General features: G+C 43.4%; 1 protein-coding gene across 3 annotated transcripts in view; it reads left to right on the top strand.

Annotated features, from left to right (window-relative positions):
* The first annotated feature begins 1,722 nt into the window (after positions 1-1,722).
* The window catches only part of LOC127001158 (serine/threonine-protein phosphatase 6 regulatory ankyrin repeat subunit A-like), a 71,412-nt gene continuing 51,704 nt past the window's right edge, over positions 1,723-21,430 (top strand). Inside the window, exon 1 of one of the 3 annotated variants that reach the window (XR_007754820.1) lies at positions 1,723-2,007. The gene's annotated coding sequence lies outside the window, so the exon portion shown is untranslated. The remainder of the gene's footprint in view (positions 2,008-21,430) is intronic. The other 2 variants (XM_050865369.1, XM_050865370.1) reach the window with 2 other exon arrangements.

Below are 21,430 nucleotides of genomic sequence, written 5' to 3' on the forward strand. Positions count from 1 at the left end.
TATATATATATATATATATATATATATATATATATATATATATATATATATATATATATATATATATATATATATATATATATGTGTGTGTGTGTGTGTGTGTGTGTGTGTGTGTGTGCTCTAAACATGAAAGTTGTTTGCACCAACCATGTATAGTCTGTACCATTGTATCCAGTCATCCTTAAAGCGCTATATCATGTATTTTTGTTATATAAACAAATATAAATAAATAAATGTACCTACCTCGACTATGTCTATTATCTACATATCTATGTAGTCATCATTAATATTATCCTCCAATCTTTTACTTTCTTTTTTGCAAAGAAAATTTCACCACATACAAAACAGCTAGAAGTGTACAATGTGTGTGTGTGTGTGTGTGTGTGTGTGTGTGTGTGTGTGTGTGTGTGTGTGTGTGAAAGCCGGACACTTTGCGATCGATACTCGCCAGGGGCCCTAATATATATATATATATATATATATATATATATATATATATATATATATATATATATATATATATATATATATATATATATTATTAGTTCCCTATATAGTTAGTAAACGTTTCACGTAGGCATCTGCATGAATACCCGTCACCTTCTTCCTCCCTTATAAATGTAACATTTCATAATAATCTTCAATCCATGCATCGTCTAAAATAAAAGACTAATAAAAATTAAGGCAAACATAAAAGCAAGCAAACAATTAAACATACAATTAAGTTATGCTAAAAAAAGGAAACGAAGAAACAAAATAGCTGACATTCCTTTCTTTCTCACTGACATATTGATAACATTTTCCTAAGGCGGGGTTCCCACTATTCCGTTTTCACGGATCCGTCGACCGTCAGTGGCGTCATCAACGGAGCCCGGGCCCCGCGCAGAGCCCGTCCAGAGATGAACTCGGTTAACTTTTGGGTCCGTAACGGCGGTGGTAGTGCCAGTCCAGTGATGTTGAATATTCTACATATCATGAAAATAAGAAATAGAAGTACTTAGCTACAAAATAACATATACAAGAAGTCGTTGTGGTTAATGTTGTCCATATATTTGTCAACAAAGGATGAGCGATAGACTGACGGAGTGGATCATCCCTGGCGGGCGGCCGCTGTTTCGCTGACGTCATTTTGACGTCGTTAACGTCAACGGATCCGTCAAGACGGCCTGTATATATACAACATGACATTTGTGGCATTACATATTAATGCCGGAGCTATGACAACAATCTATGAATTACTTTTTCTTTGTGTTCCCTTTTCATAATGCTTCAGGGCGATATAAAACTATCATAATTTCATAATCATTAACAAACAGTGCCGCGTATAGCTTGTATGATCGTGAAAGAATTGTTTATATATATATATATATATATATATATATATATATATATATATATATATATATATATATATATATATATATATATGTGTGTGTGTGTGTGTGTGTGTGTTTTCTTTGGGAATATATACCCCAAGGGAGGAAGGGCCCGGGTGCATGTCGCGCAACCACCCAGACGGCGGGTACGACATACTTGTATTTAATTGCAATATTTCTGATGTAAAAATAAAGAAAGAAGAAAGGGTAAAGAGATGCCCAATTCTTTCAAGTGGAGGCCCAACAACGGGGCTGGGGGTGTCGGAAAGAGCCCATCCACTCCCTTCAACAAGGATCGAAGTAAAGAATGTAAGATACGTACGGCACAATGTGTTCTAGAAATACTTTTGGCCCATGTTAAGAAGATATACGTATAAGACAAACCGTGTTCTATAAATACTTTTGGGCCATGTTAAAGAAAGTATACGTATTTGACAAACTGCTAGCTGGCAACTCCATTACCAAGGAAATACTGGGAAGGCCCGTCACCGCCCCCATGGCCTCGGCAGACGCTCACTGCTCAGTGCTCAGTCACTATATAGTCCTTGCTCGTACCCGGTGTGTCTGCACCAGCAAACCCACTAACTAGACTGCTGTACGTGACACTCACTCTCGGGAACATAGTCTGCAGGTAAGTTATTAGATTTTGCATGTTGTATTTTATTTAGCTTAATTGTTAAATATTAGAAGATCAGGGTAGGAATTAAACCAGTTCTTGCCAGCCAACCCCCGAAAGTGTAGCTATATAGATGTGTAAATAATAAGTTGACATTAATACAACTGTGGCATATGATACAAGATAAAAATTATAAGGTCATACAAGGAGACACATTTGATCTAAAAAAAGAGATACAGTGAAACGACGAGCAGCGGACTGATGTATTTTACAAGATAATTGGCGAGTCAAGTGGGGAACACACACACACGGTGCTCAGTAAGTACCATCTACTGTTCAACCACTGCAAGAAGAACCCTTATATGAGTCAAGTGATCAGCTTGGCAGCTTCAAATGACAAGAAAGCCGTGATTGTACGTGATTCGGAGTGTCTTGCATCATGATAGAGATTGCAACTCCCAGGCCTGATCGACGTACATATGACAATCTTCGTGCTTTGTCGAAGTGACATGGACGGGCCTGAATGAGCATCCATTTGCAGTAATTGAGGACTTCTTTTACTTATGAACGAGTGGTAGGCAGTCTGATGGTATAAATTAATAGCACTAATATTGAAAAGGAATCTGCTTCCCGTTGTTTTCATGTTCGAAAAGCGCGGTGCTGTTGTATAATTCTGGTTCAAGGCATGAAGACGAGCAAATGACCTATACATCATCAAATTCGATGGGAGACCCACTATACCTAAACACGGAGGATCATGGAATCCACTGGAACGGCAGCCTACTATCCATATCAGACCCTATGACATACCGTTTTTCGCAAATATCTTTCAAACGAAGACTCGGATCGGCATGGGGCTTTGGCACAGATTGTTTCAAACACTCTGCTAATTTTTGACGCTATTGTGCATTGCCAGATGCGGTTAATTACGGCGTTTACTCTTGACTGTGATGGCAAAACCTGCGTGAGCCACTTACACATTCGAACAGGTGAGGCGTGACGTATTTGTGACGTGTATCCACCACCTACCTCCACCCCTGGCTTCCTCTACTCCCATCCATTTAATTCCCTCCCTCCTACCCTCCTCCTTCTCCCCCATACCTGCACCCCCCCCCCCCCGCGCTCTCTCTCTCTCTCTCTCTCTCTCTCTCTCTCTCTCTCTCACACTTGCGATGTACACGAGATATGAATACATGCACACGTATGACTTGAATTAATGGCAGATAAATATAAATTATATGAAGTCTGCATCAGCATCAACAGTGATGACGAGGATGACCTGTTTGTCGATGGTGATGAATATATATATATAGGTCAGTTATTTGCATTATTAATCCACTTATCATATACTCGCAGTCTATTTTTGTGTGCTATGACTTTTTAACATAGCTATCTACATGAACACATATCGTATAGCAGTCTTTTCCGAAAATTTTCATATATTTCTCCAATTTCGTTTCACGTTTTTACTCTGCAATGAATTCCCGCTTCAATTCCATCCTTATTCCTTTCCGTCTCTTTCGCGATTTCCTATAAATGATCAAGCGTCAGCTACGTACTTCATCCCATCATACCCTCAACGTAACCTGGGGGAAGGAGGGCCATATACTCGTACAACTTTCAATGGTTGTATAATTGCCAAACAAACCTCATACAGCACTTAAGCAACATCCAGTTACGCTGGAACAGGAATCAGGGTCGTGTGCATGAAACACCAGACCATACTTGGCATATACTTTCGAGTTATCCGCCATTATAGACAAGTCATATGTGTGCAAAGCTTCACATCGCATGTGCACCGAGAGAGAAAGAGAGAGAGAGGGGGGGGGGGGGGGCAGGTATGGGAGAGAAAGAGGGAGGGGGGAGAGGGTGCGGGGGAGAAGGAGGAGGGTAGGAGGGAGGGATGGGAGTAGGGGAAGCCAGGGGTGGAGGTAGGTGATGGATACACGTCACAAATACGTCACGCCTCACCTGTTCGAATGTGTAAGTGGCTCACGCAGGTTTTGCCATCACAGTCAAGAGTAAACGCCATAATTAACCGCATCTGGCAATGCACAATAGCGTCAAAAATTAGCAGAGTGTGTGAAGCAATCTGTGTCAAAGTCCCATGCTGATCCGAGTCTTCGTTTGAAAGATATTTGCGAAAAACGGCATGTCATAGGGTCTGATATGGATAGTAGCTCGATCCCGGCCGCCATGTGCTTGACCTTGGGATGTCTGGAAGGAAGATGTAACCAACCCTAACATCACCTCGATCTTATGCCTGTGTTTTCCTTTATAACTCATGTCTTAATAAACCCTTGACGCACGATGTGCTTCAGCAAGTTTACTTTTCCATGGCTCTTTGCATCGCCAACCTCCTGGCCAGCTCAGCCATTATAAGAGCAAAATTTTATAAAGATTCTTATGGTTGGGAGTGGAAAGGTGGGCTCTTTCCGACACCCTCAGTTATATATTGTTATATTGTTTCAATATTCTCAATATTTTTTGTCGTATTTAATTTCTAGTCACCACAAGAATCTTTTTTTTTTGGGGGGGGGTATTTCGTTGGGGATATACCCCGAGGGCTGGAACCCAGGCATCTCTACCAGCCGTCTGGGTGGTTGCGGGCATGCCTTGCCCTCCCTTGGGGTATATCCCAAACGAAAAAAAAAAAAAAAAATGTGGTGATTAGAAATTCAAAACGACAAAAAATTATTGAGATAATATTGAAACAATATAACCATTTCAGTCTCCTACCTCTTAAATTCCGCCGCAATATTGCACCTTTTTTTTTTTTTTATCTTCTATCGATATTTTCATGCTGACTGCTCTTCTCTCGAGCTTGCTAATTCTGCATGCCTCCCCCCTTCCCGCGCCATAGCTGCACACGACCTTCTTCTCTTGCTTATCCCTATGCTATCCAAATCCCTTATGCAAGAGTTAACCAGCATCTTTATGCTTTTATCCCTTCCGCTGGTAAACTCTGGAAAAGCCTTTCTCCGTCAATATTTCCTCCTGCCTACGACTTGAACTCTCACAAGAGGAGAGTATCAAGATCGACACCTCTTCCGAAATTGATCTCTCCTCTGGCCACTTGTTCGGAGCAGCGTCTATAGCGGTTTTTGTTGTTGTTGTCTTTGCTTTTTGTCGAGTTGCCTCCCTTGCTGAAAAAAAAATCAGAACTAAAAATAGAGATTGCCCTCTACAATTGTTTGTTTTGATTGTACAAAATGAAAAATAAACCATCTTTTGGCAAATATTGTAAAACAAAGAAGACACTCATGAATTTTTCATTACAGTAGCCCATATAGTTATGGTTGAATTTAGAAGTAGATGATGAGGAACGCCTAAGCATAAATTTAAAAAAAAAAAAAAAATCACTCGTTGAGCTGCATAACTATAAGGACCCTACAGATCCATAAGCAACATTTCATAAGGATTATTAAGGTAACATCAGAATTTCGATACGTATCACTATGAGAAACAAACAATGGTAAGCATTGAATGAAAAACGAAAATGCTTCGATCTTTTTTAAAGAAATATCTTAAACTTTTTTTTTGTGTGTGTGTATGTGACTGTGTATTTCGTTGGGGATATACCCCAAGGGAGGAAGGCGATGCATGCCGCGCAACCACCCAGACGGCGGGTAGAGAGATGCCAAACAACGGGGCTGGGGGTGTCGGAAAGAGCCCAACCTTTCCACTCCCAATGGCGCCGGGTAGGGCACAAACTTACATATTTTAACACATATTGAACACAATAAATCAAGGAGCTTAGTTATGCAAATAAAATTACTATATTTCAATGTTTCCTTATCATGAAAGAAGTTGGCGAGAAGAGTTATTTGCCACTGGTGAGCTACACCGAAGCATATTTCGATCGGCTTAACATTCTTAGCTGCATAATTATTTCGGTAAGCTTATAAATACTATACTTTACATAATCATAATTTTATTTCACTTAATTTCAGAATTTCACTTCTTGCTAACTCGATCCCCAAAATGGAATTAAAAAGCCAAACTCGCCACATAACCTAATATATACAAATGCAACGTTAAAAATATATATATATATATATATATATATATATATATATATATATATATATATATATATATATATATATATATATATATATTTTTTTTTACATGTGGCCTATAGCGCCGGTAGGCTAATTCATATGGGCCTGATGGTCGGCCCGAGCCCGTCATGCCACCCCCCGGAGCTCATTCTTGATTTCACTTGCGCTGTACAGCTTCTTCTAGAGTCCGGGTTGATGGGTGGTCTTCAGGACAGCCACTCGGCGGTGACTGAAAAATCCCAGGTGGTTTTGATTTTCCCTCCCCAGTAATCCCTGACTAGTGACATCCGCATAAGATCACTTTTGGAGGATTACCTACCACTCAAGGAGGTAAAAGAATGATCAGGTGGAGTGAACAACCAGAGAAACATTATATTTTCATCGTTACTTCAGTGCAAAATTACTGAAATTATATTTTTCTCCTAATTATAATGTTATTGAGAGAGAGAGAGAGAGAGAGAGAGAGAGAGAGAGAGAGAGAGAGAGAGAGAGAGAGAAACCATTTTTGTTTATCTATCCTTTCTTGTTAGAGATTAAGAACGAGGAAATACCGAAACCAAGTATTGTAGAATGGGACGAGAAAGAAAGTAATACCGATTAATAGCATATTATACGTAGAAAATAATAAATAGTTGAAACAAAAATATTGGCTTGATCTTTTTTTCCTTATCATATCATGCTCTCTCTCTCTCTCTCTCTCTCTCTCTCTCTCTCTCTCTCTCTCTCTCTCTCTCTCTCTCTCTCTCATATCCTCTTCAGTATAATGTAGTTTTCCTTTTGGTCTATGATTATGCTTAAGGAGGAAGAGAAGGATAAAATTAGTGAGGAAGGTTACCTTGTTGCATCTTGAAGGTTATGTAACGGAAACGGAATATTATGTAGACTACCTGATTCCTTTTCTTTCTTTGCCTTCCTCTTTCATCTCCTCTTCCTATTCCCTTTCTCCCGTTTTCAACCTCCTGATCTTGTGTACTCCCAAGTATTTAAAATCTTCAACCTGTTCTATCTCTCCAGTGCTGAGTCGTATGTTCAGCACTTCTCTTTCTCTACCGATTTTCATGCTTTAAGTTTTGTTATTGTTGATTTCTAATTTGAATCTTTTGCACTGTTCTTCTGTCTTTTCTACCATTTTCTGTAGATCATCCCTAGTCTTAGCCACTATCACTATATCGTCGGGATATCTCATATTTGAGAACTTCACACGGCTCACCTCGACACCCCCGTCTTCCTCTTCGAGTGCTTCCAGCATAACTCTCTCAAGCAGGGCTCCCAGAAAGGCAAATCAGTAATTCCCTAGACTCGTGCTGAAAAATCCCTAGATTGGACAAACAGTTCCTAGTTTACAAATATTGACACATGTACTTACAGTACCCCCCACAAAAAAATGCGAAATAATAGGAAAAATTTGCTTTATAAGTATTTCAGAAGTCTACTTTTTATCATCATACAGATAATACACTTTTCTTTCCCTTTTGGACAATGATTTCCCTCGAAACAAAAAAAACTTGTAACACAATGTTTGAGTTTTTCTTGTGATGATTTTTCTTGTGATGATTAAATTTTTCATCATGTTCTTAAATGCTAAAATGAAATAAATAAATGAGATCCCTTAACAGTTGAGATGGACGAGTGATTTTCATCAAGCAGTATAACATATAAACAAAGACTAAACTAAAATCAATAAATAACTGAAAATCCTGAGCATTAACTGTTGACATTTCCTCTGTCAACAAAATATGAAAAATACACTGGCAGTTCATATTCTTGCTTTTTCTAGCATAAATTGCACTATTAGCAAATATAGTAATTTAAGAAAACACTTTCATTCAAAATGTATGTGTTACTTGTGTACTTTACACTTTGGTATACAGAATATATTTTTGGCATAAGTAAAGTTCTATCACATTCATAACAGAATGCTAAAATGAAAAAAAGACATTCCTTAGCAGCTGAGATAGACTAGAGTGCTTTCCATCACGTTCTATCTTCTATAAAAATTAACTGACTAAACTAAAATCAATAAATAACTGAGAATCCTAAGATATTGTAGTCTGACATTTCCTCAGTCAACACAATATAAAAAAAACACTTGAGAGTTCATACTTTTGCTTTTTCCATCAAAACTTGCACTGTTAAAAAATACATTAAAAAAAACACTCATACAAAAAGTATATGTTGCTTATTATTTACTTTACACTCCATATGCAGTATCATGATTTTAGTGCTTTTGCAATGATTTCATGAGCTTTAGTGTCTGTTGCATTGCTTTTGACATTTTGCATAAGCTTTAACAACCTTGGGTGATCATGTACACTTAGTTTATCAGCAGTTAACCCAGTTGAAGCCATACCTAGTGCGTTTTCCATGGAGTAGTCCCACAATGCTTTCCCTTTAGTGTGTTTCTGTGATCATTCGTAATTGCTTTCAGAGTGCTAAAAAATCTTTTAACTGGAGCATTTGCACAAGATAGTGGCATCATGCACCCAATAACTCTTTGCAGATTTATGTATTTCAACTCACCACTTATGTTTTTTTTGGTAGTCTTTCTCTCCAGCTGGAAATCCCTAATTTGTCACTAAAGGCGACCAGAATTCCCCAGAAAATCCCCCAAAAAGCTAAAATCCCCAGATTATCACTAAATGCATGAAAAAGTCCCAATCTGGGGACAAAATCCCCAAAATTGGGAGCCCTGCTCTCAAGGTATAAATTAAATAGGTGCGGAGAGAGGGGACAATCCTGGATCACTCCTCGTGTTGGCGGAAAAAATTATGTCACCACATCTGCTTTTCTTACTCTTGCTGTTATGTTACCATACAACTCTTCTATTTCCCTTACCAGACTCTCCTCGAATCCCCAACTCCTCATCACTCTCATCATTCGCTCTCTATGTACTGAATCAAAAGCTTGTTTAAAATCTATAAAAGCACAGTATATAATTTGTGCCTTGTCCCATCTTTTCTCAATTATCTGTGTGTAAAAATGTATAAATTTGCGGGAAATATTGGGTAAAATACATACGGATTTAGGATAAACTGAAGGCATCTTTCTCTTATCTTCTTGTTGCTTGTTGGGCTCTTTGTTCAGTTTGGCTGCGACGTTCATTATTGTCGCCTTGTTTATCATTATCGACTCATGGAAGGTGACCCGAGTGAGGATGTTGACCCTGTTAAGGAGGTGGCTGTGGGTGAGGCAGAGGACACTCAAGTTGACAGCCAGGAGTCCCGTAAGTTCCAGAACCCGTGGCCTCACCTGGAGAATTACTTTGTCCTTAAATCAAGAGATATGATGAACGCCAATGGCTTGCACTTCCGGTGCGTCATGTGCCACCCCAAGAGAACCATCATTAACGGACAGACGGCAAGCCTTTGCAACTTAAAGTCACGTGTCAAGAGGACACACCCAGGGCATGCCACCCAGCTTCATCATCATCTGAATGTGACATGCTATACCGTTTTGGAAAGCTCAATGTCTAAGCTAAAACATTGAACTTTCAGGTCACTAGGTCAGTTTGTAAGGGTTTTAGAGCCAAAATAATAAACTGAAGCTAAACCCACACACAAAAAGGTTCGCGGTGAGCAGTCAACGTTAGCTTCCACTATTTTCTTTATCAGTTAAGGAGCGCGCGCCTATGGGGTATTTTTTGACGAATATATTTAAAATCGGACGAGTACATGTTTTTCGCTCAGCGTGGCCGGGAAACCCTAAATTACCATGTGGTGAGGTTTGTTTTCGTAAAATTAAAACCCCTCCCCCTTGGGGGGGCTTTAGAGTAAAGGGACCATATACGATTTTCGATTTCTCCGACCGGCGACTGCAGCAGGTCGCACATCGACGAGAAAACACTTTCTTTGCATTTTCATATATTTATAATTACCTCATAAATAGCTTCATACCCTGTTCCTCCTTCCATTCATCTATCTATCTATCTATCTATCTATCTATCTATCTATATATATATATATATATATATATATATATATATATATATATTTTTATCGCATCTCCTCTCTCTCTTCATCCCTCGCTCCTACCTGTTCCTCTTCGTTTTCCTCCTTCCTCCTCGCTAATCCCCAGGTCAGACACAGGTGTTCACTCGCGGTCGACCGCCGGTCTGACCGCCGGTCGACCGGCGACATTTTCCACACCGCCGGTCGACCGGGCGCATCGCCGATATCTTTGAAAAATTTAAAGTTGACCGGCGGCGATCGGCTGCGACTACGGTCCTCAGGGTCGACCGGCGGTCGACCGGCGGTCTGCCGCCGACAATCGGTCGACCGGCGACCGAGTCATCGGGGACGGTCGCGACCGGGACCGGGAATGTGTGAGAGCCCCTTAATAGTCGGACATGGGCGTCATAAGACGCTCTTGTCAACATATGCGGTATCATTCGTATATACGTAAAAATTGCATTAGAATATTTTATTTCTTCGTAAATTTTGTCATCTGTCATCCTCTCTTCTTCGCGCGGAGAGGCAGGGGAGGGAGAGAGGTGCCACCGCGCCAGTGCCAAGCGAGAGACAGACGGGAAAAGTATGTCATACTTTTCTCTCCTCTCCAGCCAAAAAAACGTCCAGACAAATGATGTACAAGCGCAAGGCAACCAGAAAAAGTCACCAACATCAAGAGGGCTTATGGAGCGGCCAAACCTCAGAAAACAAGCAAGAGAGTAGTGTAGAAGCAAGGCACTCCCGCGGCACTCGCGCTACCTGGCCACAATGAGGAAGGTGGCGCCTTCTGACACCCTCACCTGCGAGTGAGTAATACTTTCTTAGAAAGGGGGACCAGATGCCTTATCATTCTGAGGTAAGTCAACAAGGTATATACAGTCATATGTGAGAATTTCATACCAATCAGATAAATGCAAATGGCAAGACAGGGAGAAATGTAAAAAAAATCTTTAGGAGCCGATATCTCGAAAAGTATCTTTTTAACCTTTAAATAATTTCACAAAATCGGTAAAACGTCTGAATGACTTTTGTTAGATATCATTTTAAACTACAACTAAAGGGCGATTTTTTGTTGGAAATGGATTTTCAAAAATGTCAAAAGAAAACGGGACACAGAGTGGAGAAAAGAATAAGTGACAAAAAATTTTTTTCTTCGAAGACAAAACAAAAAATCAAAATTTCACTTCCAACAAAATGTAGGTAGGTAAACAAAGTTTCTATGGTATTTTTTTCAAAGCGATTAACTGAAAAATAAAGCCTGTGAAACAAAAAAATGAAAAACACGCTTTGTTTGAGTCTCTCCTAAACTTCACCCGATTTTGATGAAATTCGCAGAATACAATTTCTTTACATCAACAAACAACATACTACAATTTCAAAGCTATTGGACGTACCATATGCGCAGGAGGAGACCCATAGGCGCGCCCCTTAATCGTTTTAGCGTAAGCGAAACTAACTTTTACCTGGTGGATTACCAGTTAGTGAAGCTGACTTTTCGGTAAGCGGTGCCCATCACTGTCCAAATCCCTAAAAATCATTCATAACTCCTTATTTGTTAGGTAATATAAGTTTACTACGGTGCTGCCACCCAGTAATTACTCTTGATATTATTGTTGTGCTGGAAGCTTGCCCCGGCGTCCATGTGCCTCTAGAAGGCTCCGGGAAGAACGAGCAGGGGGGCGGGGAGCAAAGCCTCGTCTGCGCCCCACGGGGCGCGGCCAGGCGCCAGGCGGGAAGTGTTGCCAATTCGCAAAAATTTTTGCTACATGTTCTTGTATGATCTAAAATATACTGTAACATTCTAGACTGTACTGTTCTGGATATATATAGGAGAAGAGGGCGAGAGAGTCCCAGTCCCAGTCATATTAAGCTAGTGGTAAGTGAAGAGTCAATGTGAAGTGTACTACTAAGGAAGAATATTAAACTACAGAAGCTGTGCAAAGTGTTTACATATCTCCCTCCCACGGAGTCTCCCGACGGCGACACGGAACCCAAGTAACACGTCCGGCATAACATTGGCGTCAGGAGTGTAGGCATTTGTTTTTTTCGCCATGGAGACTCGTTCCCAAGCTGCCCAGAGGGACGACGTGTTGATTGAACTCTTGGAAGCTTTGAGACTACAGGGGGAGAAACAAGAAAGAGCACAGCAAGAACTCAAAGAACAACAAGAAAGAGCACAGCAACAACAAGAAAGAACACTCCAAGAACTCAAAGAACAACAAGAAAGAGCACAGCAACAACAAGAAGGAACACTCCAAGAACTCAAAGAACAAGAAAGAGCACAGCAACAACAAGAAGGAACACTCCAAGAACTCAAAGAACAACAAGAAAGAACACTCTAAGAACTCAAAGAACAACAAGAAAGAGAACAGCAACAACAAGAAGGAACACTCCAAAAACTCAAAGAACAACAAGAAAGAGCACAGCAACAACAAGAAGGAACACACCAAGAACTCAAAGAACAACAAGAAAGAGCACAGCAACAACAAGAAGGAACACTCCAAGAACTCAAAGAACAACAAGAAAGAGCACAGCAACAACAAGAAGGAACACTTCAAGAACTCAAAGAACAACAAGAAAGAGCACAGCAACAACAAGAAGGAACACTCCAAGAACTCAAAGAACAACAAGAAAGAGCACAGCAACAACAAGAAGGAACACTCCAAGAACTCAAAGAACAGCTAGAAGATCGCTTCACGGTATTACAGCAACAGCTACAAGCAGTACAAGATGGAAGTGAGTCAGCACGAAGAGAAATGACTGATGTGACCACGAAGTTAGGACCACGCCTGATAGAAGTGGAGAAAGAACACACAAATCTTCAACAAGAGATGGAGGTGGTACGGGAGACGACGCACACAAAAAATATTAGAAGTGCAGGGAAAGGTGAACCGTACTGATCAGGCAGTTTGTGACGTAAGTGACAGAGTGAGTGAAGGCCCTTGAAGACTGCTTGGCTGGAAACGGACAGCCAGTGCCTGCAGGGGCTAGTTGTACCCAAGATGCTTCTCCTACGCAAGTCCGGGGTAGTTTGAGCCCTGTTTCGCCTCAGTTTATCCCCGCAAGAAGTTCCGCCAGCCCCATGAGTCTGCTGGGTTCGCCTGTTAGAAAGAAGCCTCAGGAGTTTGATGGCAAGGTCTCCTGGGAGGCTTACCGCGCTCAGTTTGAGCTGTTGGCAGCTCGGAACGGATGGGATGACCAAGAGTGCGCGGTGCAGCTGGCCACTAGCCTGAAAGGGGCGGCGCTGGAGGTCCTTGCTCAGCTCGACAATGCGACAAAGGGCAGCTACAGGGGGCTGGCACAGGCGCTGGAGCAACGATATGGGACCAAGCACCAGAACGAGCTCTTCAGGGTTAGGTTCAGAACCTGCAACAGGAGGCGCGGCGAGTCTCTTCAGGAACTCGCTCAGGACCTTGAGAGCACGGCGCACAAGGCATACCCAGGTGCTACCCCTGACCTGCTGACGGTTTTGCTGCGTGATCAATTCATCGATGCCCTGGACAGCCCTCAGCTGAAGATACAAGTGAAGCAAGCTAAACCAACATCAATGCAGGAAGCTCTGGCACGTGTCATGGAGTTTGAGTCCTTTGTTAGGTCTAGTTGGTCAAGCTTCAGGGACGACTCGACTTCTGGCTTAAGGGCACGAAAGGGCGCTGTCAGTGACACAGACAGGTTCCAAGGAACGTGCTGGTACTGCGAGAAGGTTGGGCACAAGGAGAACGCATGCTATAAGAGGAAGAAGGAATATGAAGGTGGCGTTAGGAAGAAGCCCAGGGAAGGACCCAAATGCTGGAGCTGTGGAGAAAAGGGGCACTGGAAGAATGAGTGTCGGAAAAATGTGCCCCCGGCGAGGGACCACCACTCGGACGAGGGAAGGTAAACTGGTTCACGGGGGCAACGACCAGTCTGTCCTGTACATGCCCCGAAGATATCAATGTGCGGGAGAACCACCATGACGGGCTGCCAAGTGGAACAGACAGCGGAAGTGCCATGGGAAGACTTGGGAAAACTGCAGCGGGAAGACCGAGATCTGAGACCAATTATGTAGTGGCTGAGTCAATCGTCAACGCCCTACCACCAAGAATTACTGGACTCAGTGGGACACTCTTCGGATAGACGACGGGGTGTTGCAGCGACGCTGGGTCTCTCATGATGGTCTTGACCACTACTGGTCTACGGTGCTACCTGTGAAGTCCCGGGAAGCCGTCTTGAAAGAAATGCACGACAGCATCACCAGCGGACACCTTGGGGTAAAGAAGACACTGAGTCGCCTGCGCCAAAGGTTCTACTGGGTTGGCATGAGGAAGGACGTGGAAGAATGGTGTCACGCATGTGAGGTGTGCTGTGCAAAGAAGGGCCCCAAAAGGCGTCACCGTGCCCCATTGCAACTATACCAGGTTGGAGCCCCCATGGAACGGGTGGCAGTGGATATAGCAGGACCCTTGCCTCTGACGACGAACGGAAATAGGTACATTTGCGTCACAATGGATTACTTCACCAAGTGGCCGGAAGCCTACGCCATCCCTGACCAGGAAGCCACTACCATCGCTAAGGTATTGGTGGAAGAGTTCTTCTGTCGCTTCGGTGTGCCTAACGAGCTCCATTCCGACCAGGGAAGGAATTTTGAGTCAACAGTCCTTGCTGAGTGCTGCAAGCTCCTGGGTATCAAGAAGACCCGGACCACCCCTCTGCACCCACAGTCAGATGGAATGGTGGAGAGGTTTAATTGGACGTTGGGCCAGGAGTTGGCCAAGCAGTGCAACAATGATCAGTCTTCATGGGATCAGAAGCTGCCTGCGCTTCTCATGGCCAACAGGTTTGCCGCCCACGAGACTACGGGGTATTCACCGGCAAAGCTGATGTTTGGACGTGAGCTGAGATTGCCTACTGACAGGAAGGCCTCCTGGGGAAAGCCTTCCAAGGGACGCCTCCAGTTTTGCCCGTCAATTAGAGGAACGGCTGGGAGAGGTGCACCATCAAGTCCGTGGTGCCTTGAAGTTCTCCGGGGAGGCCATGAAGCGTGGTTACAATATGAGGGCAAGCCACGTTGACTTCAAGGAAGGAGATCAAGTCTGGCTTTACAACCCGCTGAGGAAGAAAGGACAGTCTCCGAAGTTACAGAGCCCCTGGGAAGGCCCTTATACTGTGCTAGAACGCCTCTCCGACGTGACTTACCGAATCCGAAGAACGGAAAAGACCAAGCCGAAAGTTGTCCACGTCAACCGCCTATGGAGGTACCACGGTCCGGGAAACTACACCTGGAACAACTACAGACACCCAGCAGCCGACGAAAACGCAAGGGACGTCCAGGATCGAGAGGAGGTCAACGACGACATAGGCCTTCTGGACCTTTCAGCCGAGGGAGATAACCTCCCGGCTTCGGCAGATGTTCCAGGGACACCCCAAGAAGCGGACGACGACGAGGCGCACCAGGAGACACCGAGCAGAAGACAGAGACAATGCAGGCGTCCACAGCGATACGACGATTATTATGTTTTTGATTAATTCTCTTTTGTTTGTATATAGTTAAGTGTGTGATCGGGACGATCACAATTAAGAGGGGGGGATAGTGTTGTGCTGGAAGCTTCCCCCGGCGTCCATGTGCCTCTAGAAGGCTCCGGGAAGAACGAGCAGGGGGGCGGGGAGCAAAGCCTCGTCCGCGCCCCGCGGGGCGCGGCCAGGCTCCAGGCGGGAAGTGTTGCCAACTCGCATATATTTTTGCTACATGTTCTTGTATGATCTAAAATATACTGTAACATTCTAGACTGTACTGTTCTGGATATATATAGGAGAAGAGGGCGAGAGAGTCCCAGTCCCAGTCATAGTAAGCTAGTGGTAAATGAAGAGTCAATGTGAAGTGTACTACTAAGGAAGAATATTAAACTACAGAAGCTGTGCAAAGTGTTTACATATCTCCCTCCCACGGAGTCTCCTGACGGCGACACGGAACCCAAGTAACACGTCCGGCATAACATTATGTATATGTAATATATTTGTATTTCACTCACAATAAAGTTATGAGGTTATATTTCATGTAATTGTGAAATAGGAGACAGGCGTTATTCTCCATTGTATCGCCACAAGGCGACTTTGCCTCCTCAACGGCAACTCCAACTCTTCCTTTCCGCAAAGGTACTTGCGAGCCCCATTTTAAAAAATGGCACCGTTCTGTCGAGCTTTTATGCATCTTTCAGGGAACGGCGGTGCGGAAAGGCGCCGTTGCCACTAAAGGCGCTTTTGAATGTTTTGAGTATGTGGCCCCAGTGAAAGGCAGGAGGTCTTGATACGGCGCCAGTGGCGCAATACACGTGCCTTGCACCGATGATAAACGTAACCTTTATAATTATAAATGCTACCTTACAATTCAGATATTTCTTGACTAGATTATCATTTAACATTTAACTATTACTGCATATTCAGTTACTGAAGTGTTCAACTTTAAGTGAAACTGAAGATTAAGTGGAACTCTGGGGAGGCAGTGGCCGAGTAGTTAGCAAGCGGGTGTAATGACCCCGATCGAGGACCTAATGCGGACTGCGGACTCAGGCCTCACCGAAATGCGCTGATTTCTTGAGTCATCGCCGAGTGGCGGAAGATCACACACATGCTGTCCGGATCTTCAATCAACCCAAACTCAGGGTTCCCAGTGACGGTACAAAAGTACCATTTTGATACTTTTTGTTGGTAGCGGTACATTTTTACGACATTAAGCTAAAGTGGTACGAAATTATCATTGAGGAAAAATTTGATACTTTTTTACCAATTTAGTAAGAAAAATGATACATTTTCGTCTAACCGATGCATCCAGGGAAATGTGAAAAAAGTAAAAGTCCCGGTATAAATTTGTATTTACGTATATATTCTACCGCAGATCAGTGTTTCTGTGTTTTTGTGACCCGCTAAAATCATGTATCTGAGTATACAGCAGCTGATGGGGCAGGGTATACGGCGTTGCCCCGGTGACGCTGAGTCGGATACAAGAGCAAGACGTGTACAGGACCGAGGAGACAAGCGGAAATCCCAACAGCGTAAGTTTTTTTTCTTTTAAGTACTATTAGGTAATTAAAGACATTAAACTTGCTAAAATGTTACTTTCTCGTGATAGTGTGTGCATGAAGTAGCTGCAAAGCTTACATAATATTGAAATAGTACTAAATAACATTTATTGCGCCATGGAATCATAGAAACGATTGAAGCGAAGCTACTCTGACATGATTTATATAACTAATATTCTTGTTGTTTTATCATATCTGCATCAGCTACATTGTCTGTGTTATCTTAATTATAAGTTTTAATCTCTCTGTTACCATACAAGTCATCATGCTGCAATAGACACTGCAGACTGTGTACACGGTACACCCTACATCACTGCCAGACGTAAGAGTAAGAGTTAAAAAAATAATAATTAAGTAATTTCCTCACTGTAAAATATAAATTACCTAAAATTACCGGTTGATACTTTTTTTGATACTTTTTTTCAGCCATGTGGTACATTTTTACATTTTGATCATTTTTTATGGTACGTTTTAGTTTTTTCCACTGGGAACACTGCCCAAACTTCGGGGCAGCATGGGCCCAGCAAGAGTCATACATCACGGCAGCCACTATAAAATTAGCCTGCACCACGAACGGGCTGGGGCCGTCCAAAAGTCTCCTCAAGATAGACTACAGGCGCTACAGGCAGGAAAAAAAATGGAAATTGGGCTCCAGATATTTGGCGTTGTTTTTTAATGAATGATAAACGAGGTTCTACTGTACAGTGGTGTCCCTCAGGGCTCGGTTCTTGGCACAGTGCTGGTCTTTATTTACATCATCGATGTGGACGTTGGACTCAATAATCTCGTTAGTAAATTTGCAGACAACACAAAGATTGGTAACGATCGGGCCTCACTAACGAAGACAGACAAAGCCTCCAGGAAAATTTATATAAAATTTCAGCTTGGTTTCATAATTGGGAGATAATTATTAAGTACCAGGGGCCGTATGCTCAAAATTGTCTCCCTTAGAATGTCTTGAAGGGTGCTCCTGCCATGATCAGCTCAAGGGAGTTGCCTGAGGCCGATGCACGAACCCTCCCCTTAATTGTTCCCTTTGACAAATAGTCATGCCACCCGGTGACGCTCCAGGTAAGGATTCACTGACGTTTAACCAATCACATGCAAGTAATGGATAAGATGATGTTTGTAAACAGTACAAAACATTCATGGTTGAAACTGGAAATGAAAACAAAATAGTTGCCTCACAAGCTACCACATGATTGTCGCCAAAGCAGATGGCTCCTTCATTAATTCATCATTTATTCCTTACTTCCCTCGTTCCACTTCCTCCCTATTTCACTCCCTTCCACTTCCTCCCTATTTCACTCCCTCCCTTTCTTAATCCTTCCGCTCCTTTTCTTCCTTCCTTAAGCTGCTCCCACACTAGGACTTTTCAAGCGCGTCATCACGCTACTCGATCGCCTCAACTCCCATATATGGTAAAATGGGCGGAGCTACGCGGGACTCACCAAGAACCTAGCCGAGGGGCATTTGGCGGGACTGGCGAGTCCCGCGCTCAGTTGTTTCCATACAGTGAAGATGGCCTAGAGGAGTTTACAATCTATACGGCATAACCTCAGAGGGCCAACGGTCCGCTCACAAGGGGATACCGTAACAGGCCTCTATGTACCGTTGGCTGCTATGTACCACCGGCTGCTATGTACCATCCCTGGCTGCTATGTACCATCCATGGCTGCTATGTACCATGATTATAGCTATGTAACATTATTATTAATATAATTAATAATAATGTTTATTTGCTCGCCACGGAAATAGAGAATAGAGCAAATAGAGCTCTGCTCATTATTTGCTTCGAAAAGGGCAACTTGGGAACTCCAGTGGATCTACTCACTGTTTGCTTCGAAACTCCAGTGAACTTGCTCAGTATTTGCTTCCTAACTTCAGTTATCCTTTTTATACTACCATGGCATCAGCACTACCATGGCATCAGCACTTTTCCTTTGGTCAGGATGTGGATTGTGTGTTTGCCCTAGACAGGAAGCCCTTATCTGTGACGGATGCAACAAGTGCTTCCACCGCTTATGTGGTACAGCAATTTCACAGCAAATAGTATTATTGTATGCAGTTTTAATATGTTTATGCTTTTGTGTTATCTTTTAATGAAGTTTCATTACTTTTATATCATGTGTTTTTAATTTTTTCTTATAATAAATATTTTATCTTCCTACTAGGTATCTGGTACATAACAGCCTTGTTTGGTACATATAAGCCAAAGCAGTGGTACATAGGAGCCGGTACATAGCAGCCCAACAATGGTACATATAAGCCAAAGCAGTGGTACATAGGAGCCGGTACATAGCAGCCGACGGTACATAGCAGCTAGCATTCGGGGATACGAGAGAAACACTGCATGTTAATAGCCTAGATTGCCCTAGAACTTACAATTTACACGACATGACCTTGGAGGACCTACGGTTCGCTCACAAGAGCTACGAGAGAACGATTACATGTTGAACATTAATTGGGGTAGGAGGGAGTTTGGGTGGTGTGTGCGAGTGTGTGTGTGTGTGTGTGTGGACGAGACGATTGTGTCGCCGGGTCGTCACCAGCAGGTTGAAATGATCGAGGGCGGCTTGTGGGCAAAAGGGTAATTACTCGCCCCTAAAGCTGCTCCCACACTAGGACTTTTCAAGCGCGTCATCACGCTACTCGATCGCCTCAACTCCCATATATGGTAAAATGGGCGGAGCTACGCGGGACTCACCGAGAACCTAGCCGAGGGGCATTTGGCGGGACTGGCGAGTCCCGCGCTCAGTTGTTTCCATACAGTGAAGATGGCCTAGAGGAGTTTACAATCTATACGGCATAACCTCAGAGGGCCAACGGTCCGCTCACAAGGGGATACGAGAGAAACACTGCATGTTAATAGCCTAGATTGCCCTAGAACTTACAATTTACACGACATGACCTTGGAGGACCTACGGTTCGCTCACAAGAGCTACGAGAGAACGATTACATGTTGAACATTAATTGGGGTAGGAGGGAGTTTGGGTGGTGTGTGCGAGTGTGTGTGTGTGTGTGTGTGGACGAGACGATTGTGTCGCCGGGTCGTCACCAGCAGGTTGAAATGATCGAGGGCGGCTTGTGGGCAAAAGGGTAATTACTCGCCCCTAAGATATTAATCAGTATGGTAAGCCGGGGGACAGGGGGGGGGGGGATGATGCACTGGGGAGAAGGGGAGGAATGCTTCACTGGGATGGGTGTTGGAGGGCGTTAAATCACTGGGCAACGGAAAGCTGCTTACCTGTAGGTTGAAATGAGGGTGGGTTATGGGCCACTTCATCGCTCTGCGCTCTCTTTTATACCGGGGACAGGGAGAGAAGAGAGGGATAAAGGGATTCCCTGTATTACCCCGAGGGAAGGAACCGTACAACGTCCACTGACGTCTGACTCAGACGGTCGCCTCGCCCGTTTGGGAGTTTCCCCCCCCTTCCCCCTCGAAAGTCCGACTCATGAAGCGCGTTACCAACCCCAGTGTGGGAGCAGCTTTACTTTCACTCCCTTGAGTCCGTCCCTCCTTCCCTTCATTTATCCCTCCCTTCCCTAGCTCCTTCCCTCCCACCTCACCTCAATAGGCGCACCTAGAGTCCCTTGATAGAGTCCCGACATAGGCGGCCCTGTGTATAAGGCTGCTGGGCGCCATTTTTGGCCCTTGGAGCACCGCGCCAACTTTGAACTGAGGTAATAAAAACATAATTTTACCTATTTTGGAAGCGGATTCGGGTGCTTTTCAATGTAACAATGCCTTGCTGCCTAGCCTTCGGCTGTAGTAACATGCCACAGAGGGGATACAAAGTGTATAATTTAACTGCAAGGCCGCTGAGAAGACAGAGGTGTGCTAACAGTCAGTCGTCTTGGGAGGAAACCATCGGTTATGACAGCAAGACACACACACTGCCATTGTGTGTGTCTTGCTGTCATAACCGCCCTCCCTTTGTACTGTCAATGGAAAATTGGAAATCATTGTGTGAGAGGCACAGCTACGAGGATTGAGACAATCGTTCACATCAGGTCCTGCCATCGAAGCTGATGAGGGAAGGTGTGGCCCTTGTGGTCAAAATTATTGGATGTGATCTCTCCCACAGGGCTCTAGCTGTTATTACAGACCCACAATGGGTATTTCACAGTCTCATCAAGGCCACAGTCTAATAGACTGGACATGTTACAAGAGTTTAATGAACAGAAGCTAGCTTTTGGTGAGCCATACCTGTCTTGGTAAAACTCTAGAATCACACCCAACTCACTCTAAAGGTTAATACATTATTTGTTTATATTGTATTTGCTAATCATCACTCTGGTAACTGTTTCCATTATTATTACTCGTTTATGAGATTTTAAAATGCGGGGAAATATTGCTATTTCAGCGGTG

The sequence above is a fragment of the Eriocheir sinensis genome, chromosome 20 (assembly GCF_024679095.1).
Source record: "Eriocheir sinensis breed Jianghai 21 chromosome 20, ASM2467909v1, whole genome shotgun sequence".
Classification (NCBI taxonomy): domain Eukaryota; kingdom Metazoa; phylum Arthropoda; class Malacostraca; order Decapoda; family Varunidae; genus Eriocheir; species Eriocheir sinensis.